Here is a 23,368-nt window from a genome sequence, read left to right on the forward strand (position 1 = left end):
AGACATTTTACTGGGAAATGCCACACCACCCGAGCCCCTATTATAGGTGATAGTAAAGATAAAACAGCGTATTACATAAAAGGTGACTCTTCAAAGCTAACCCTCTCCCTTGCTTATATGACGATATGCTTTTATAGAAAAAAATTTTAAAAAGTACAAAATGGTAGGCATGCTCCAGATGAGGGGGAAAAAGTGGATACAGCAAACAGTGAATATGATGGCCAACCACTGCAGATAAATCTCTGTCTTCATTTAGGAAAACATGTAAAATAAGTTAAAAATTTAAAACTTCAGTATATATAGAAGATATTATAAAATAATTATAATACAAAAAATTAGCAAGCACCTCACACTCTAATACCATCTCAATATCAAAGCTTCAAATTAATTTTGAGACCAGCGAATATTTATTGAGTGCTTATTAAATGCTAAGCCTAATGGTAAACACTTTATATACATCTCCTTTAACAACATCCCTATGAAGCAGATATTTATAGTATCCCCCATTTTATAGTAACTGTCAGAGCTTGATTTCAAACCCAGAGTCTCACTTGGTTCTTTTAACTGTTATCATATTTACTGTACTAACTTTCATATAATTTTAATGATTAAGCACATGCACAGGATAATCAACATGTCCAGTCCTCTGGTCCTACAAGAGTTACCATATGGATTTTTAAAACTTACACACCTTAAAGTACCTTTACAAAGAGGAGAGAAGATGGGAAAGTTGAATCAGGGTTACTCTTAATTGCAGTTCCTTGAATCATAGCCCAAATACGAGCTTGGCTGGTACTGCTGCGGGAAAGATTCAAAGGCAAAATCAAGCACCCATGCTGCCAGGCAAGGCCAGGTCTCTCAACAAGTGGAATACCAACTTTTAAACAGGTTGGACATTTAATAGAGGAAGGAAAATGGGGCCAGTGGACACAAATGCTAAAAAAACAGTGGCAGTCAATGTGGGAGGAGGCAAGAAGGCCTGAGAAGGCTGCTATAATTTCAGCCTTGATGCAATAGAGATTGTATTTATCTTTAGGGAAGTGAAGTACAGTAGTCCCCCTCACCCTCGAGTGGATGCCTGAAACCACAGATACTACTGAACTGTATATACACCGGTTTTTCCTATGCACAGATACCTATAAAGTTTAACTTATAAATTAGACACAGTAAGAGATTAACAACAATAGTTAATAATAAAATAGAATTATAACAATATACTGTTTACAATTTCAGATAGAAAATTCATTATTACTATAGATTTTGGCAACCTCAGCCTATGATTGTTTTTGTCAATAACTTTCACTTTTTCACTTAAAGGAAGCACTTTACGGCTTCTCTTCAGAGTATCCGAATTGCCAGCATCAATACTCTTGTGCCTTGGGGCCATTATTAAGTCAAATAAGGGTCACTGGAACACTAGCACTGCGATACCTAGACAGTGGACCTGATAACCAAGCCGGCTACTAGGTGACTGATGGGTGGGTGGCACATAGAGTGTGGAGATGAGGGACAAAGGGAGGATTCCCCTCCTGGGCAGGACAGAACAGGATGGCAGGAAATTTCATCACAATGCCCAGAACCGTATGCAATTTAAAACTCATGGATTATTTCTGGAATATTCCATGCAATAAATTTGGGCCACAGTTGACCGCAGATAACTGAAACCATGTATAAGGGTGCACAACTGTAGTGACCAAACAGATTACTCCGTTTCATGTAAGTGGTATGATCCTTTTTCCAAAAAAAGTCATCTTTTTCACCAAAGTTGATCTGATATAGAGTTCTATCATACTAACAGAGCTAGTTAACCAAGGGTTAAAAATTCCACCTGAAGTATTTGGAATACACATCAATATCTGTAAGTCAATATAAAAAACATCACCGGGAGGCTGAGGCAGGAGAATGGCGTGAACCCGGGAGGCGGAGCTTGCAGTGAGCCGAGATCGCGCCACTGCACTCCAGCCTGGGCGGCAGAGTGAGACTCCATCTCAAAAAAAAAAAAACAAACAAAATCACCCTACAGCTAAATGGGCAAAATATATTAACAGGCAATTCAGAAGAAGGAATCAGAATGGCCACTGTGCACTGTGTAATCTCAACAGTAATCAGAAAACGCATAATGAAACTGAAGAGTGAAATACCATTTCATACCCCTCATGTTATTAAAAATTAAGTCTTAAAAAAAACAGTGGGCCAGGCGTGGTGGCTCATGCCTATAATCCCAGCACTTTGGGAAGCCAAGGCGGGCATATCACTTGAGATTGGGAGTTTGAGACCAGCCCGACCAACATGGAGAAATCTCTTCTCTACTAAAAATACAAAATTAGCCAGACGTGGTGGCTTCTGCCTGTAATCCCAGCTACTTGGGAGGCTGAGGCAGGAGAATCACTTGAACCCGGGAGGCAGAGGATGCGGTGAGCCGAGATCACGCCATTGCACTCCATCCAGCCTGGGCAACAAGAGTGAAACTCTGTCTCAAAAAAAAAAGGGGGGATTGGCTGAGTGCAGTGGCTCATGCTTCTAACCCCACCACTTTGGGAGGCTGAGGCAGGAGGATCGCCTGAGGCCAAGAGTTTCAGACCAGTCTGGGCAATATAATAAAATAATTAGCTGAACATGGTAGTACACACCTGTAGAATCAGCTCCTTGGGAGGCTGAGGTGGGTGGATCCCCTCATCCCAGGAGTTAGAGGCTGCAGAGAGGTGTGATAGTGCCACTGCATTCCAGCCTGGGCAACAGAATGAGACTCCATCTCTTAACAACAACAACAACAACAACAAAGTCTTATACCAAATGTCAACCTATATACTTCAGGCTCCAATGTAAATTGGAATAAACTGAAAATATTTAATGAAGCTAAAAATCACATACAACCCAGTCTAGGGATATTACCCTCATAGGTAATACTCTAAAGAAACTGTCATATCTACGTAAGGTATCATGAACAAAAATGTTCACTGCCGGAATACTTGAAATTGGAAAAAATTAGAAACAACCTAAATGCAGATCAAGAGAAAAACTGATAAATTGTATATGTTCACAAAATGGAATACTGCACAACATTTGACTGACTTGCAACTACATAGATATTATCACCAAAAAAACCCCATAATGTTATAGGAAAAAAAGAAGTTGCAGAATAATATGAATAGTATACTATTTAACTGAGCTTTAAAACCTAAAAAAATACTAAATATTATAAACAAATACACAAAGAGTAAACTTTTTTTTAAATGGGTATAATACACAATAAATTCTGGATAGCACTTACCTCTAAGAAGAGAATGATATAAATAATCCAAAAAGGGCTTAAAATTACATGTATGGACTCAACGTCTATGGGGCACAATATTCATAAATTGAAGTCCTGACCCCTAATGTGATAGTATTTGGAGGTGAGGTCTTTAGGGAGTAATTATGTTTAGAGGAGGTCATGAGAATGGGATCCTTATGATGGAATTAGTGTCCATGTAAGAGACCAGAGACTTCCCCTTCTCTCTTTCTTTCTCTCCCTGCCATGTGAGGATGCAGCAAGAAGGCCACCACGTGTAAGACAGGAAGAGAGCTCTCACTGGGATCCATGCTGGCACCATGATCTTAGACTCCCTGCCTCTGGAACTGTGAGAAATGAATGTCTGTTGTTTCAGTCACCTAGTCTATGGTATTTTGTTATGACAGCACGAGCTGAAACAGTTAAGTGTTATATTTTTCAACTGGTAAAAAATAACAAAAAACTAAAATCCAGATTAAGTGAATGACATAGCATGGCAGTTCTCAATTAGAACACACTAATAAGACACTAGTTCTCTGAGAACAACTTTAAGACTATTATCCTATATATAATTCTATTTTTTAAAAAAATACTGACTTCCTCTTCTTCAAAACAATCAGTAATCAGGTTCTGACAAATCTTTTTGATGTCAGAGACACTCAGTCCATTTGGAATGCCATCCCTACTGTTCTGAACCAACGCATAGCCTCTCTCACTAGTCTTTTCACCTCTGATCTATTTTCTCTCCAATTTCCAAATTCACCCTGTGTACCAAGAGCAAACCAGAAACTTCAGTTTTTTTTTTGTTGTTGTTGTTTTGTTTGTTTTTTTAAAGAGACAGAGTCGGCTGGGCGTGGTGGTTCACGCCTGTAATCCCAGCACTTTGGGAGGCTGAGGGATCACGAGATCAAGAATTTGAGACCAGCCTGGCCAATATGGTGTAACCCCATCTCTAATACAAAAATCTCTAAAAATACAAAAATTAGCTGGGCGTGGTGGCGCATGCCTGTAGGCCTAGCTGCTCAGGAGGCTGAGGCAGGAGAATTGCTTGAACCCAGGAGGCAGAGGTTGCAGTGAGCCGAAATCGCGCTACTGCACTCCAGCCTGGGTGACAGAGTGAGACTCCGTCTCAAAAACAAAAACAAAAACAAACAAACAAAAAGAGATGGAGTCTTGTTCTGTCACCCAGGTAGGAGTACAGTGGCACGATCACAGTTTATTGCAGCCTCAAACTCCTGGGCTCAAGTGATCCTCCTACCTTAGCCACCTGAGTAGGTGGGACTACAGGTGCAGGCCACCATGCCCAGCTTCAAGGGCAAATCAATCTACATAAAATGTTACTTTGGTAATGTCACTTGTTAGATCCTGGAATTTAACTCTTTGACAGCAGCCATTGCTGAACAATACAATGAAAACTCCTTAATCTAGCATGTAAAGGTCTTTAAGCCTGGCTCAAAGCGGTTATTTCTAACTGTACCTTCCATTACTCTATATAAATGGCTCCCTCTAGCCAAACTGCTCTATTCAAAGCCCTGCATGGGCTTTGCTCATTCTCACCTCTTCTTTGGTCATCCTGTGTCTCCTGTTTGGAATGCCATCCTCTCTAACACCACCTTTCTCACAGTATCTAAATTTTAGTTGTCTTCTAAGACCTTGCCACACAAGTCTTATCTAATCCATAAATGCCTCCCTAACCAATACACTCTAATTTAGACTCATTCATTCAATCAATCAATATTTATTGGATGCCTAGCATGTGACAGGAGACACAGTTCTAGGGGCACTCACAGAATGCCTATATATATACTACGCATGAATTAAATGCTGTTTTGCTCTTTTTGTTAATGTATATGTCAACCTCAACTACATTATGTGCTTCTTAAAGACAAGGAGTTCATTTATTCCACAGGGCAATAACGTAGTACTTTGTGTTTAGGGTTCAACATTCTCTGGCTAAATGAATTTTGAAATAAGTTATAATCTTCTAATTTTTTGACCCAAAATAATCAATGCCTATCCTTGGAACTTTGAACAATTACAGCATTTTCTTGTGATGTATATATACATCTATACAAGAACAATGGACTTGGAGTCAGAAGGTCTGTGTGAAACTTGGGCTCCACTGTGCACCACCTCTGGCCATATTACTTTCTCTGTACATTAATCTCCATAAAATGAGAATATTTACACCTACCTGTGAAGATGTTCATGACTGCTATGAGGCATAAGTAAATTAGAAAAAGACGTATTTTATTGTGCTAGAAGCATGCCTCACACTCATTCATGAATCCAACAAACTTTTACTAGGTTATTTTCAACAGATGCCAATATCCTCATTTCCCACCAGAAGAGCTAATAAAGATCTGTTTCCTTTCTGTTTTGTTTTGTTTTTTTCCTTTGAGATAGGGCCTCGCTCTGTCACCCAGGCGGAGTGCAGTGACAATCACAGCTCACTGCAGGCCTCAATCTCCCAGTGTCGGGTGATCCTCCTGCCTCAGCCTCCCAAGAAGCTGGGACTACTGGCATACGTCACCATGCCCGGCTAATTTTTTATTTTTTATTTTTTTGTAGAGATGGGGTTTCGCCATGTTACCCAGGTTGGAAGATCCATTTCCTTTCTGCTAGGTGATGGAAATGCTGTCTTTGACTAGTAAGTGAAAGAAAGGAATACCTACAGAAATATTCAAATATTCAATTAAAATATTTGAATTACATATTAAATAATCTCAAGGCCATAAAATTCTATTTTTAAAATGTCTTTATTCTATTTATCACATAAGGCACAAACGTTAGGTATTTATAACCTTGCTAAAAGCACCAATGAAAATGGGATTTGGAAAAGAATAGAGAAATTAACAAAATTGCTAATTATAATAAATATGATCAAGAAAACTTTGAATTCCTCTTTCATAAAATCGTTTTTCATATTTGACTTCCTATTTGAAGCAGGATATGTGGGAATTCATTATTGATCAACTAGCTAGCCTACCTGGTTTTTCAGAAGAATTATCAACCTCTGTTAGGAATCCCTGCTGCTCCTGCTGGATGCAGTTGCCCACAAGAGAAGCAGCTGCTTTTAAAATCAACTTTAGATTGACTACAATTTGGAGCCTACCCTTGGGACCTTCATTTGGAGCTCATATTTTAAACCACAATTTGGTCTCTAACCTCATTGTCTTTATATACAAGGCTCACCTCTCTTAATCCACAGTGGCTCAAAATCTCTCATTATCTCTCTGTTTCAGCTACTTGAGAAGTCCACTGCCCATCTTTGACATCCACCCCAGAAAGATAATTTCAAGTAGACCATCTAGCCTACATTATAGGGCTCCTCATTTACCCTCTAAATTTAATGATACTCAATCTAGCCATTTTTACATGACATGGCAACAAACAGAAATTTGAACATTTACCATTCAGTTTACAGGCAAAATCTTACATTAGGTACAGTTTGACTATTTTTATTTGACTATTTTTCCCTTTATTTTTCTTTCTAAGTCACCTTTTCTATACCATAACATAAAATTTAGGTAATTACTATATAATGCTTAAGATTATAGGCTCTTGTGTGACACTAGTTCAAATCTGGGCTGCACTGGTTATTAGCTATGTTAACTTAAAAAAATCACTAATATTTTTAGGCCCCAAGAGCAAAAACCATCACTACTGCTTCACGGGTTTTTATTAATATTAAATGAGTTAGTACAAGTAAAACAGAAAAGCACCTAACATGAATTCTGTACAAATCCTGCATTTTTAACATGGAGTAACAGTAACACTAGTTACTGGAGTAATAAGCTATAAATATACTTTCAATGCTTAATAAGACTGAGCAAGTATCATTTTGGTTAGTAGGCTCTTTTGAGCTTGAAAAATTATAAACACAACTTTCCCAGTTGTCTCCGCAGCTAGTCTGTAAAGATAAATATTTATAGATTTTTCTCCCTCAAATTTATTATTTTAATACAGAAAGTGGTTACTAGAAAAAGCGTGGAAAGTAAGGAAAAGTGAAGGGGGGGAGGACATGCATATTTCCACTATATACACTATGTGATATATTTACTTCCAAGAATTTTATATCAAAAATGTAATTTTTTAAAATCAGTTATATAAAATTAAATCCTACCATTTCTACCTACCAGTACCATGGAAGTATTTTTCCTTGTTGGTTCAGCCTTTGACAATATAATTTTTAATAGCAGCATAATATTTCAAGTTGAATTCACATATTCTAAAGCAAACGTGGGCAGGACCTTCTTGTGACAACTGCAAGCATACTTGCCATAAAAGAATAGTGATGGGGGGCCTAGGTGCAGTGGCTCACACCTATAATCCCACTGCTTTGGGAGGCTAAGAGTTCAGGAGTTCAAATCTGGGATAAGGACCAGGAGTTCAAGACCAGCCTGGGCAACACGGTGAGACTCTATCTCTAAAAAAAATTTAATTTAAATTAAAAAAAGAAAAAAGAATGTCAGTCGGGATCCACAGTCATGGGAGTGCAAACTTTTTTCTACAGCACACACACTGGCATCTTTCTAGTGCTTAGTATAGTCAAAACAATGATGGTAGCACTAAGCTAATAAATACAGGAAGAAAAAATATGGAACAAAGTTGTGGCTTCAACTTAAATGTTAATTTTCATTAAGGAGCACTTCCAATTTTTCACTAAGACAAACTAACAACTTCAATCAATATACAAAATACACATGTTTGCATTCCGACTTAAGGCAAGTCAACCTAAATTCATCCACAGTAAGAAAAATTCATAGATGTGTCTATGCTGAAACTTAAATTTTCCATCTGGTAGCTTAAGGATACTTTAGGTTATCAGAGATTTTAAAAATACATATAACACACATTTACTGAAACCTAATTATGAATTTTGCCAGATTCAACACATACTACTTTAATTGACTAACAGCAACCAGTAAAAATGTTTCATTTATTTAAAAAATTACCAGCTTGGGCATCATAGACCTCAACTGTTAAAAATTAGCCAGGCTCATTTTTAAATTTTATCCTGGCGCATGCCTGTAGTCCCAGCTACTGGGGAGGCTGCGGTGGGAGAATCACTTGAGCCAGGGAGGTCGAGGCTGCAGTGAGCAGTGATCTCACCACTGCACTCCAGCCTGGGTGACACAGTGAGACCTTGTCTCAAAAAACAGGAAGAAAAAAAAAAAGAAGAAAAAAGAAAAGAGAACATTAGGGAAGCAGCATGATTTGATGAAAACAGTCACTGAACTTGGAAGGCAAAAACTTGGATTCATGTCCCAGCATGGCCCTCAACTATGCAACAGCCGAAAAATTGTTTACTAACTCTAGGTCCTAACTTTAAAGTGTAGTCCTTCAATGATGTGATTCCTACTGTCTCTTCCAGCTCTAAAGTAAAGATGCTAAGAAATAAAGATGATAATGCTACCATTATCTGGCATGCAACTGACGGCCACGGGACAGGCGACTTATTGATGTACATCAAATCCTAAACCTGTAATTTTGTTCAGCAGTGTCCCAGACAGTGTGTGCTGTAGTCGGGGTGGCTGGTGGGGGTGGGGGGATAGCAGGTAGGCACAGTGGCCACTATAATCCCATTATTTGTTATATAAATGTATTGTTTTCTTTAAAAGTAAAAAACCATAAAAAAATTCTGCTTTAGTCTTTTCTGCTACCTTGGTTCCCTATCCCTTTAACAATAACAACAACCAGATTGAAATTAAATATCTGAGTTGCTCTCATTAAAGAAACTTCCATTTACTTTCCTGGTACACAAGGAAAACGATTTTGAAATCTGCCTAATCAACAGACATTAATATTGTCTGTTGAAATAAATATGTTTGCATAGTTATTTTAAAAACACCATATAAAATCATGCTTAAATTCATTTATTCTGAACACATACCTATGAGCAATTAGTCTAAATATAAAGAAAAAGATGATGAATTATATGAATTTTCAAAGCACATTAAATTAGCATTGAAATTCTATGAACATACTTTAGAATGCTAACTTTGTTAATTTTTTGTTTGTTTGTAATATGCAATAGAGGGGAAGATATATGTTGAAAATACATCTTGGCTCATTAAAAACGCAACACAGGCATATGCTCTTTTCAAACATCTTTTTAAACCAAGAAGGAGATCTTTGTTTGCCATCTTTCAAATAAACATTCATTTCTGGTCCTGATTCTAAGCAAGATACAGTATAGTAAATGACAGATTTGCTATGTCTTTGAGTTAACAAAAAATAAAAAACAAGGAAAGCACCAGAGTACTGTGGAACACACTGAGCTTATTAGTATTAATTTTTACATATTTCAACTGACTAAATGTAGCTATAAAGGGTACCCTGACTGTAAATTTAAACTGCTATGCTTATGTGAAGACTGTGTAATAAGCAGTCATTATGCTCTTTTGTAATCTCTAATGGGAAAACTAAGAAGTTCTTCCTCCTTTAAAATTAAATGCTTTAATAAAGTAAGATTTTTAGGGGAAAAAACACTCAACTTTTTAAGTTGTAAATTACTGAAAGTTGCTCTCACTAGACTTGACTATTTAGAAACTACAGTGATTAAATGCTTTCCAGAGCTTACATGTTAGTGCTTTCAACATCAAATGTACAATGAGAAACATGTCAGCACTCTGCTCTGCGAAGCTTTGGCCTTCAGTCAGCAACAGTACAGGATGGCCAGGTCCTGCACGACTGAGATAGACAGAAACGCCTTAGCAAACCAGAGCCACCAGATCCATCATTTGCTTCTGACAGCTTGTGCCTACATACTTGCCCTCAACCCACATGTTTGCAAACACAACCTTCTACACATTAAACTAACAGGCTATTCCTTTGCTCCTGAATCACACAGGCTGCCTAATGAAGTTCCTAGCTAAATCTCTCCACTGAAATTACTTTCCATAGGAAAAACTGTACAGATATCCCAGTAAATTGAATAAAGAGATTGAAAAATTGTAGGAATTCTTCACACGTGTAATTACCAAAGTAAAAGAAATATTTTAAAGTACGTATTTATTGTTGACTGATTTCCAACTTACGGAAATGTACATACAAACACTTGAAAAATAAAGCTTCAAAAGTACACACTTTTTTTGGATTTTGGAATGTGTTCAAACTTGGCAGAAACTGTGGGATCCTTGAAACATCAAGGTTTTTCACTTTTTCTTCTCCTTTTTTTAAACTGCCTGTAAACTTTCATCACCAGTATTCTGCTACAGGTATAGACATGGCTAAAATGCATTGATTCATCCTAGAAGGAGGGATGTTTACAGAAATTAAGCCAGATTCACTCAAAGCAAAGCACAGGCTTCAACATGAAACCCCTACCCCCACCTAAAAAACCTTCTCAGCAGTAACTATCTAACTTATCTACATGTCTCCTCTACTCTTCCCTTAATTCTTCTGTGTCATGTTTCTGGTTATACTATCATGTGCTTCCAACTTTTTTTCCTTTGGTAAGAGTAATTTTAAGAGGCTAATTTTTTTTTTCTTACCCCACAGCAGTCTCTTAACTGATGGGTCTGAAATTCCTTTGCTCCACCTCCTAACATCTGTCACAAAAGTCAGATAGTAAGTCAACCCAAAGGGGAGCAAGGAGTGTGCACGTAAGAGGGAACACCAGAAAAATGAAACACTAGTGGTTAGGGCATCACTAGAAACCAGAATATAGTTTCTATTCTTTATTTGATACAATTGTACAAAAGGACACCATGTTAGATATAACATTAGGCTGAATGTTAATTTCCTAAATAAAAATTCTCTTTAAAGATGTAAAATAATAATCCCTTTATTATTCAATATGTAGAGATTCAGTAAACACTTATAAAGTAATAATTTAATATTTACAGTGAAGAAAACTAACTTTCATCTTCATTTTTAAAGTAATCTCTAATACCATCAGAAATATTAACAGTGAAATACATTAATTACAAGCCAAATTATACAATGTATGTAGCTACTTAGGTATTTTACTAAGAAAATAACTTTATCTTTGATATTTTCTATTTTAAAAACTTATCTGTGAATTGATTTAATGATTGTGTATATAAATCTGCCAAAATTATTTCAATGGATGAAACAATGAATCAGTACCTATTTATATGCTGCCAAGGCACACCTATAATTTTTTAAATGATGATAAGAGTAGCCTAAAGCAGTGAGCAGACATCTCAGAAATTTCAGTGTAAGTGGTTTTAACTTGCAACATGATGCCAAAAAACTTAGAACAGGGAGCTGCCATCTTGCATCCCCGTGTGTGTGCACCTAATCTCGGCTGGTTCCCCCGAGACCCCCTGAGCACCAACCCTAGTCCCCCGCGCAGCCCCTTATCAGCTGCGACAAGATGAAAGAAACAATCATGAACCAGGAAAAACTCGCCAAACTGCAGGCAAAAGTGCCCATTGGTGGAACTGCTCACAGAAAGAAGGTGGTTCACAGAACAGCCACAGCAAATGATAAAAAACGTCAGTTCTCCTTAAAGAAGTGAGAAATCTCTGGCATTGAAGAGGTGAATATGTTTACAAACCAAGCAACAGTGATCCACTTTAACAACCCTAAAGCTCAGACATCTCTGGCAGTGAACACTTTCACCATTACAGGCTATACTGAGACAAAGCAGCTGACAGAAATGCTACCCAGAATCTTAAACCAGCTTGGTGCAGGCAGTCTGACTAGTTTAAGGACTGGCTGAAGCACTGTCCAAACAATCTGTGGGTGGAAAAGCACCACTTACTACTGGAGAGAATGATGATGATGAAGTTCCAGATCTTGTGGAGAATTTGGATGAGGCTTCCAAGAATGAGGCAAACTGAAGTGAGTCAACTTCTGAAGACAAAACTTGAAGAAGTTACTGGGAGCTGCTATTTTATATTATGACTGCTTTTTAAGAAATTTTTGTTTATGGGTCTGATAAAATCTAGATCTCTAATATTTTTAAGCTCAAGTCCCTTGGACACTACAGCTCTTTTCAGTTTTTGCTTATACGCAATTCATTCTTTGCAGCTAATTAAGCCGAAGAAGTCTGTGAATAGTTTGAAACAAAGGTTAACGAAGTTCTTTGCCTAGTATACACTTTTATTCTTTATTTCATTGACACCGATCTGTACACAGTAAATCACAGTGTAGTGTAACACAGGTGGTATAAAGTTCTCATGTTTGAAAAAAAAAAAACCTTACATCAGGGACACATTTAACTAAAGCAACAACAAAAACTTGTTTTTTGGTTAAAAGTGCTTGGTGGTTCTCTAATACATATGAGCACCTGAAAAATAATTCAGATCCATATCTACTCCATTAGGATACTGAAGTTTCCAAAGCCTGCAGAGCTTCAGCTAATTGTAATTGCTGTGAAGGGCGAGAACCTACCGTGTGCTCAATCTTGCCATCTGTAGGTGCTTTACACAACTCCAGGGCTTTTTAAGTAGGGTCAAAAATTTACAGTTTTTTTTTAAACTAATTACCAATCACAAAATTCTTTTGCTTTATGTCATCCTTGAAAAATTCTCTGTATAATTTTGGTAATATCCCATCATAAATTTGCTCAACATTAGCTCTATCCACAAATCTGTTTTACATTCATATTACAAATACAGTCTTTAATGATCAAGCAAATATTTATTCTCATATTTAGCAAAATGATTTTCTTCCAAAATAACTCCGAAAGATACTGCTTATAGAACACAGCAATTATTCTAAGACTCCTTTACAAAATCACTGGTGGCCTGCAACGCAACAATCCCATAAAATATGAACTGAAAAGTATTCATAACCAGGACCTCAATCTCATCGCTACTCGTGAACTCTGTTACCAGTGAAGATGCTCGCTCACTCCACTGTCTCACCTCTTAGTGTCCACAACAGAAACACTGAGGCATCATCTCCCGTAATTAAGATTTCGGCTAGAGAACTGGCACAGTAAGTTATACCATTTCCAGACCTAACAGATTTACACTACAATTAAATATATTAAAATTTCTGCACATAAAAAACTCATATATACCTAATCAAAAGGCATCTTTACCCAGCCAGTAGGTTCATCTGTAGTTCTGATTATTTTAAATGAGCAGATATTCCAAAAATCAAAATAAGTACAAATATGCCATCTTCTAAAATTCTCTAATTCTCAAGTTTTATTTCTCTCATTTAGAGTTATCAAACTTTACTTGCAAAACTGTATTCTTAATTAACCACAGGAAATTTCCAGTAAACTGAAATCATCACCATAAATTCAGTAGGTATAATGAGAAATCATCTAAGAGTAGAATATAGTCCTTAAAAAGAAATAAGTACTTATATATAGTTGTTCAGCTTATTAAAGAATTGTATTCTTAAAAATACTATATAAATCATGTAAATTTGAATTTTATTTTCAATATGTGAAAGAAATTTAATATTTAAAAGGAAACCTGCTGAGTTCTTTTTTAAAACTGAATAATCTTTAGCAATACAAATGATCAACTCCTACTTAAATTATTTTATATGTAGGAATCTGATACATTAAAACAGGTTGTCTATGTAGTATTACTCTAATTAAAAAAACAAACAGCTAACCAAAGAAGAACAAGCTTAGCGGAGAAAATATGAAAAAAATTTTGAATTAATGTTTCTAATTAGCAAGGGCTTTCACAAAGACATAAAAGCAAATTTTGCTTTCCTGATTAATTAGAACACCAACACAAAGAACTAGACTCTAATTGGCAGTTCTTCTAGAGAACTAGGATGGAACAGATGCAACCAACAGTAGAATATGTGTTAATTTTTAAAAGTGCACTGAAAATCTTGTGTCATAGATATATAGATAGACGATGGTTCTTATGCTTAAACACTTTCAACAACTATAAAGGCTATGTAGCTGGTAGTATAGCAGAAATAGTTTGGCCAAAAAATACTAAACTTTGCAAAGTTTTTGTCCACTTAGCTGTAAGGTAAAATATTGACTGAGATGACCTTTGAAAACATCTAGAATTGTTCCTCTTTCTATGAATGATTCCCTAATTATCAGAGACATATTTCAATATTTGCTGTTAATTTTAATGGAAGAATTTCACAATACACTCAAAGAATACCAATTTCTTCCTCCAAGATAAAAGGAGGCACAGATCATTAATGTAAAATGAATATGCCTAAATTAAATGAAAAGAGAAAAAGAAATTAAGGAAGAAATTTGGGACAGGACCCATAACAGCACTGCAATTAAAAAGATAAGGAAAGGAAATTCTCAGGAAAGACAAATAAATCCTCCAGATTCCAAGATGAGAAACTTGCTCTTAGGGGGGAAAAAAAGATTAACATTAAAGAATAGCAAATTGAGGCGATTTAAGAAGTAAATTCAAAATATGGCAGCAAAAACTTCTGAATGCCAAATTTTAAGTATACTGATATAGTTTGGTTGTGCCCCCACCCAAATCTCATCATGAATTGTAGTTCCCATAATCCCCAGGTGTCTAGGAGGGTCCCTGTGGGAGGTAATTGAATTGGGAGGTGGTTTCCCCCATCCTATTTTTGTGATAGTAAGTTATCACTGAGATCTGATGGTTTTATAAGGGGCTTCTCCCTTCACTCAGTTCTCATTCTTCTCTCGCCTGCTGCCTTGTGAAGGAAGACATATTTTCTTCCCCTTCTGCCATGACTGTCAAGTTTCCTGAGGCCTTCCTAACCATGTGAAACTGTGAGTCAATTAAACCTCTTTCCTTTATAAATTACCCAGTCTCGGGTATTTCTTCATAGCAGCGTGAGGACTAATATATACACCCGTTAGTCTCAAAACAATTCTCTCAAATTCTGATATACAGACCTTTAAAAAACAGACATCATCTACATGGCATTCTAAATTTTCTGATATTTTCATTCTTTACTAGCCACACTTTCATTCTGCTGTCTCATTGTCTAAGTAAAATAATTTCAGAATGAATAACATAATAAAATGTAAGTATACTAAAGCACAAATACTTTCTCTTAAAAAACAATTTCTAAGACCCCATTTAAGCAGAACCTAGATTTCTCCACCTTGTGTTTTATCCTTCATTCCCCAGTCCCAACCATGGGCAAGCTCTTTAATTTTTTTTCCCTCGGGTTCTTCATCTAAAGCAGGCGTTTTTGTTTTTTTTCCTAATTGCTTCAGTGATTACGCAAAAACAAAATGAGACAAATGCCCAAAAATGGTCTGTATAACATTTCTGCAATAAAGCACAAATGACAGAAGTCACTAAAGCTTGAGTGATCCTTAACTGTCCAATTTCCTTCTGAAACTTTACTATACATTACTGCTATCTCTTGCCTTTTCTGTTTTTCCAAGTAATAATCTCTTCTTTTCTCTATTTACCCTAACCTTAAGAAACTCACAATTCAGATGAGAAAATATTTACTGGTTCTTCTGTAAAGATGTTCTAAAGATGTAGCTATATCTTTCGGTTAAATGAAACTAATCCTGAAACTTTTTTAAAAATAAAATCCCTACATTTTAAAATAAAATCTTTGCTAAAGTACACGTTTCTTTACCTTCCTAAATGGGGTTCTTTGGTAATGTTAATAGCAGTATTAAGGGCCAGACAGTTGAGTAAAAAAAAATTACTTCTAAACTAAATGTTCCCACAAATGCTATTTTTAGGTCACGTTTATACACTATTCATACTTTTATGTGAATTGCTTAATTATCAGGGTACTCACTGTCATTTTTTAAAAAATGAATACACTACAATTTATCCATCCTTCTGTTAGACATTTAAATTTTTTCCAGTTTTTTGCTATTTCCCCACTGTCGTTTTTGATGTATTCCATATGCCTGATTCTACCAGCCAGTTTTGTTTTCTAGACTTTACTCCCATATTCATATCTTTATAATAGCTTTAATGATATATAATTTACATGCCATACAATTCATCAATTTAAATAAAATGTACAATAGTTTTTAGTATATTCAGAGTTGTGCAACCAATACCACAATCAATTTTAGAACATTATTAACACTATAAAAAGAAACCCTATATCCATTAGCACTCACTCCCATTTTCTCCCACTCTCCAATCCCAGCCCTAGGCAACCATTAATCTACCTTCTATCTCTACAGCATTGCCTATTCTGGACATTTCATATAAATGGAATCATACAATATATGGCCTTTATGACTGGCTTCTTTCACTAAATTTAATGCTTTCAGGGCTCATCCATTTTGTAGCATGTATCAGTATTTCACTTCTTTTTATTGCCAAATAATATTCCACTGAAGTATATAGCAAGTTTTACTTATCCATTCATCAGCTGATGGATGTTTGGACTGTTTTTATTTTGGGACTATTATGACTAATGCTGCTATGAACATTCTCATATTCACGTTCCATCAATATAGAAAGTCTACTAACTAGTTTATGGTAATGGGATGATGTGGATCATAGGGAGCCTGGATATCCACAGGAGACCAAACCAGGTCTTTTGTAAGACCTGGGGTGACTCCTCCTTCCCTTAGAAGTCAGTCACTTCCTAGAATCCGCTTATCTTCATCCCCTCCGCCACTACCCCTCAGTTCACATCTCATCTGGATCACTTCCACAGGCTAAACCTGCCTCAGCCTCCAGTATTGCCCTCCTCTAGTCCATTCACCCCAGGACAGGGCATTCATTCTAAAATGAATGAATTGGCTTGGGACGGTGGCTCATGCCTGTGATCCCAGCATTTTGGGAGGCTGAGGTGGGCAGATCACTTGAGGCCAGGAGTTCGAGACCAGGCTGGACAAATGGCAAAACCCCGTCTCTACCAAAAATATAAAAAATAGCTGGGTGTGGTGGTGTGCACCTGTAATCCCAGCTACAAGGTAGGCTGAGGCATGAGAATTGCTTGAACCTGGGAGACAGACACTGCAGTGAACCGACGTTGTGCCACTGCACTCCAGCCTGGGCAACAGAGCAAGACTCTTGTCTCCCCCCACAAAAAAAAAAAAAAAATCATTTCATTTCCCTGTAACAATCCATCAATGAATCCCTATGGCACCCAAGATTAAAGTAAAATGGCTTACCAAGCAAAAGGCCCTTGGATGATCTCGCCTTACCAATCTCCATAATCCTGACCGCTCGCTATTTCTGCTGCACCTATGAGGAACAACTGGAGTTCATTATTCCAAAGGCCTTGCTCCCTCTTCTCACCACTGAACCTTTGTACATGCTGCCCTCTCTGCCTGGAATTACCCGCAGTAGGTGCTTCCCCTTATGATGGAACTGTTTATTTCCTACCTTTTTTTCAATATGCCATCACCTCCACAATGACATACACTCCAAGTGAGTGAAATGTGTCTTTTCTCATTACCAGTGGATCTAGTACAATCAATGGCATAGAGTGGATTTTCAACACTATTTGTGGCTCTCATGAGGAAATGCTATGCTTATTAGTATACCTGAATAATTCCTGAGTAAGAAGGACTTTCCTAGGCTCTGGGGTTGATAAAAAGCTGGTAAGGAAATACAAAACACAAACCTTAACCTTGGCTTACCCCTCTACAACACATGCAAGCAACCCTCCCCTGTCAGGTCACATGGTTCATGATGAGACTAATATCCCTACTTCCTCACAGCCTCTAGAGTGACCAGGACTAGCCAAAATGCTGTGCCTTAATTTCAGCCCCCTGGCAAGATTGGCTCAGGAACAGGCAGGTAATCCAACATGGACCAGTGAGAGTCATTCCTGTAATTTTTTTTTAGAGCTATCAGGAAAGATCCTTTTGAGAGGGGATTGTTGACTGTTAAAATGACATAAGGCAGAGCTGCTAATGACCTTCTCTGCCATGACATAAGGTCCTAATTGAAAAAAGCCAACACAAGAAAGTAGAGAAAAAGAGAAGGTCCTGATGACATCCTTAATTCCTTCCATCCAGACTTGCCCTGAGCCAGTTGTAGCTTTGGACTTCCCACTTACAAGAGGTAATAAGTTCCAGGTTTGCTTATACTGGTTTGAGTTGCATTTCTACACTTGCAGCCAAGGAGTCCATGACTACACACATCAAGAATCTATCTTCTTGTGTTAGTCTACCTTAGGCATTAAGAGACTATACCTATCTTTCAAGCATCTGCCATTCTGCATCACCATTTATATAGTTTAAAGCTCAGACAAAGCATATGCCCTATTCTTAGGGATACCTTAGTAGAAGCCATAACCCCTTGCCTCAGAGCTGAGTTTCTACCATTTCCTTTGGTGGGTAAAACAATGAAGGTAGGCTGCCAGAGCCAGGGTAGAATCCTAAGACCCCGGGAAATTGGGACATCTGAAGCTTTCAACCTGTAATGGGGAAAATGATAAAAGACAGCACAGAATTGGACCAACTGAGGGGCGATCGCAATTCTGTTGCTTTCATCCTTAGAGACGTAAGATAAATCAAAATTCATCTGTTTTCTCAGAAATCAATTTGCTGAAATTGAAGGGTCAGGTTTGGTTGTATAGAATTCTTCCAAATTTCATGTAAGATATAGAAATACTGACCCATACACAATATACCAACTACTTCCCTATGGGTGGAGTAACTAGGATAGAACCAGTTTTTCTGAATACAGTGTTCATGAAACGTTACAAAATTGAGTGTTAATCTAAGCTAGATTTCTTGGTGACAGGAGAAGATACTGAAATTGAGACATCATCTGTGTCCTCAGTGACTGGTACAGTACAGTAGAAAGAACGATATGACCAAGAATAATCAGAAAATTGGAGTCAAGCATAGGATCTACACCAAGCAGCTTTGGGGCTTTTTCCTACTAGTTAGTCATGCCTCATAGAAATCCATTCTACCCCTTACTTCCAGGCTCTTTTTCCAAAAGAATGACTTTGCATAACATCGTTGAGGGCTTCCCACTCATACATGATCTTAAGAATGGGAGGCCAGTGTGAGCTCTGTGGAGAGCATGTCACACGAGATAATGGGCATCTGCAGGGGAAGGCAGAGGGCTGGGAAGATGTGGTGTACACATCTGTATCCTGGCTGTGGAAGCTTCTAATGTGAATTAAGCACTGGGAACCAGTTATTAAAATTTAGGAAAAAATAGGCTGGGCATGGTGGCTCATGCCTGTAATCCCAGCACTTTGGGAAGCCGAGGTGGGTGGATCACTTGAAGTCAGGAGTTCGAGACCAGCCTAGCCAACATGGTGAAATCCCGTCTCTACTAAAAATACAAAAATTAGCTGGGCATGGTGGCACACACCTGTAGTCCCAGCTATTTGGGAGGCTGAGGCAGGAAAATCAACCTTGAACATGGGAGGCAGAGGTTGTAGTGAGCCAAGATAGTGCCACTGTATTCCAGCCTGCGTGACAGAGCAAGACCCTGTCTCAAAAAAAAAAAAAAAAGGAAAAAATACATTAGAAATTCCAGGTATGAAAGACTCTGCAGTTGCATTAACTTAAATCTCTCTTCCACTTAGGGAGCATAAGCAGCTGGTGATACAGAAAAGATCATGCTGTGGCCTCTTGTAGATCAAGGGAAAAGGTGAATTAAGTACAAGTGGCTGGGGAGCATTCCCAGAAAAGCCTCTAAACTAGGAAACTCATCACCCCCCACCTCTTTGTTTTCTTGGATAGTAGCAGCAAAAGTAACAACACTCAACAGAATCAGAGGCTTCCAGGAAAAGAGAAACATAGCCTTCTCTTCCACATATCCTGCCTGAACAGCATGCAGCAGTCCGTGGCCAAGGGTCAATGCTCAAGAGCTGCTCACAGTATCAGTTTTGAAAACACACTAAGCTTTAGAATTTCAGATCTTTACACCTGCAAAATGGAGATTCTACAACAAAGCCACTATTAATCAGAATACTCATGAGATAAGTTACGTTACCCCACTATCACCACCAAATGTGGTTCATCATTATTTATTATTCAAAGCCTTCCTAAAAGTGTATATAATTTCCTATTTTAGTAAAATATAACATTCAAAATATAATTTTATCTTTCTCTACAACTTAAGATCTTATAGTCTGTAGGAATATCATTCTGAATATTTGATACCAACACAAAATAATGAAACCTAAGAGGTGAGAGATAAGACCAAATGTCTACTAACCCCAACAAATTAGTGTGTACATATATATGCTGATTTCTAATTTCCTGAGATTCAATTTAACAGCAATGTAAGAGATTAAAATGCTATTTATTTGAGCATCTCAATATGGGGTTCATGTTAATCCAAGTTCATTATATCCAACTAGATGTATACAGATTATAAAGATTAATAAAGATATATGATCATGCATATATCAAGGACTACAAAAACAACTGCCAACAAAAAGACTGTGCAGGCAACAGGATAACCTTATTATGGGTCCCGTCTTTTCTACTAATTAATTACATGAAATCAGCCAGGCCATAAGGCCGGGCACGGAGGCTCATGCCTTTAATCCCAACACTTTGGGAGGCCGAGACAGGTGGATTACTGGAGGCCAGGAGTTCAAGACCAGCCTGGTCAACATGGTGAAACCCCATCTCTACCAAAAATACAAAAAAATTAGCCAGGCATTGTGGCGCACGCCTGTAATCCCAGCTACTCGGGAGGCTGAGGCAGGAGAATCGCTTGAACCCGGAAGGCGGAGGTTGCAGTGAGCTGAGATCGTGCCATTGTACTCCAGCCTGGGCAAAAAGAGCAAAACTGCCTCAAAAAAAAAAAAAAAAAAAGCAGCCAGGCTACTGGACTTGTTTCTTCCCAATCATAAAATTTTCCTGTAAAAATTCCATGATTCATTCAATATTGCTAATAAGAGTGTCAGCTGAATACTACTAGGGTTGGTGTAATATTAAACCCAAGTGACAGGACCCACATCTGATGTGCAATGACGCTCCAGAGTGATCTCAGTGTCCCCATTTTCTAAAATACTAATGTACTCACAGTGTGTGTGCATGTGAGCACACATATGAATGAGTGTGTTTGTTCACAAAAACTGAATTTTCATTTTAGTAAACATCCAGAAGGCCACCCACAAGCAGGGCTAAACACTGAGAATAAAATTCAGTACAGACAGAGCTTGGCCCCAGGACTCTGGTTCATGCTGACTTAACTCAGGATCTACTAGTTTATCTTCTAGTGAACACATTCTGTAATTCAGTGCTAACACTGGTATCTTCCTTGGTTTATCCACGAAATTGAAGAGAGGCTTCCAACAGATATTCTAGGCAAAAATCAGAAAACTAATGGGGAATTTAAACTTTGCCATCGATAGGTGAGACTAGTTGTTCTTAGGGACATTAGTTAAATTGTATCATTTTTTTCCTTCACTCTCAAAGTGGAGATGTGTATTCGTAATACCAAAATGATGCATTTAAAATGGTCATTGATGAGTTTTTAAGTGCAGAGTCACAACAGATTTCTAGAAGCAATCTTTCAGACTGCTTTCAATATTGAGTCCAGGCAACAAATACAATTTGCACAAGATCTCACAGCTACCACCTGGGAACAAGTGGGTGAATTACCGACTCACTGACTCTCATGCATGTTTGGTTCACTTACACCTTTTTCTGATGTAAGACACAAAGATCAAAGAGCCCAGCCTTAACTTTTATTTGCCATAGTAATCGGTAGAACAATCAGTAAAGAGGTATTAAAAGTCTTTATGTTGTCTACCTACCATTATACAGTATTTTCTGATAATATGTCAAAATAATACAAGATAAGTGTCCCTTACCCAAAATGCTTGAGACCAGAAGTATTTCAGATTTCTGGTTTTTTTCAGATATTTGCATTGCACTCGCTAGTTGGCATTCCAAATCCAAAAATCTGAAATCCTGTACGTTCCAGTGAGCATTTCCTTTTGAGTGTCATGTTAGTGCTCAAAAAGTTTAGATTTTGGAGGATTTCAGATATGGGATGCTCAATCTACATTTATTTGTCTAATTGAATGATTTTTCTTCCCCTTTTCTCCAGGTTTACAATAACATATTTAGCAATAACAATGTTTAGAAGTATTCCTCTTGAATAAATTAGCAACATTCCCCTCCATGTTAGAAACAGCCCCCTCTCCTCACTAGATGACTGCCAAGAATGACAACACCCCTTGAAAACAGCAAGGTGCACTAGAAATGGGATGAGAGAGGCTGAAGAACACAAATGATCATCTGCTGGGGTCCACAGATAACATGCTTCACCACTTTTATAACTCTTTTTAGATTCTCATCCTCAGAATCTCTGGACGGTGCTTTCAAGTGAGAATTTGTGTGAAGCCCTCCTTGGATACAAATTTGAAAAATAAATGTCCTCCTCTTTCTCTTTCCCTCCTATTCTCCCTCTAAAAGGAGGCCTGACAGGGTGGAAGTAGATGGAGGCAAGGAAGTAGTCACAAAGAAAACATGTATTAAAAGAAAATTAGTAGAAATACTCAGTGATTTTCAAGACTGCAATGTCCTAGAAAATAAATTTTGTAGTTGTTTATCCGCACTTTCTGAAGGTCTTTAGCTCTCATGATACTCATTTGTTCCTAAAAAGCTAGAAAGGGAAGACTATAATAGGGAGGGACTTTAACCCTCTCAGCCACCTTCTCCCATCCCCCTTTGTTATCAAACTGCCTATCAGGTAACTTCAGATAATCTGTGGCTAACTTAATGAGCATCCATTCTTAAGGGATGGTATATACATACGAGGGAGAACGTGTGTGTGTGTTGTGTGTGTGGGTGTGGTGTATGGAAGAGAGTGTGTATTACTGAAGGGGATTTCAACGTATCATGAGATTGTTAGGAAAGAAGCTTTGCCTCTACCCTCTGGCAGCATAAGTGAAGACTTTTAAGGCACAATATGGAGAGAGGAGACAGGAGAGAGGGAGAAGGGAGAAGGGAGAGGGGAGAGGGGGAGAGAATTATCTCAACACAAAAACCACATACTAGAAAAAGAACAGATGTCCCACGGAGCAGGGAAGTAGAATCTATACAGGGAGAACAGATTAGACTCAAGTTGGTATCAAGAATAAAGGACCCTCAAGGTAGGCTTTACATTATATGCTCAATAAAACCAGACCTGCTCTACACTTTCCATCTGATGTAGCTACAGGTGACTACCTATAAAAAGGACATGGTCTTATAATATCCTTATATTCATGATAGCTTTTGAGAGCCTCATGCTTAACCATGTTTTATACTTCTTCAACTAG

The 23,368-nt window shown here is 37.7% G+C and overlaps 1 protein-coding gene and 1 pseudogene across 33 annotated transcripts in view; one reads left to right on the forward strand and one right to left on the reverse strand.

Moving 5' to 3' along the window:
* NCOA2 (nuclear receptor coactivator 2) overlaps positions 1-23,368 on the reverse strand; it is a 297,091-nt gene that overhangs the window by 152,241 nt on the left and 121,482 nt on the right. For 8 of the 33 annotated variants that reach the window (XM_063817177.1, XM_063817174.1, XM_063817165.1 and 5 more), the window contains exon 3: positions 17,283-17,355. The exons of the other annotated variants lie outside the window; for them this stretch is intronic. The gene's annotated coding sequence lies outside the window, so the exon portion shown is untranslated. The remainder of the gene's footprint in view (positions 1-17,282; positions 17,356-23,368) is intronic. 33 annotated transcript variants of the gene reach the window in all.
* On the forward strand, positions 11,576-12,173 carry LOC100612074 (transcription factor BTF3-like; annotated as a pseudogene).

This window comes from Pan troglodytes, chromosome 7 (genome assembly GCF_028858775.2).
Source record: "Pan troglodytes isolate AG18354 chromosome 7, NHGRI_mPanTro3-v2.0_pri, whole genome shotgun sequence".
Lineage (NCBI taxonomy): Eukaryota > Metazoa > Chordata > Mammalia > Primates > Hominidae > Pan > Pan troglodytes.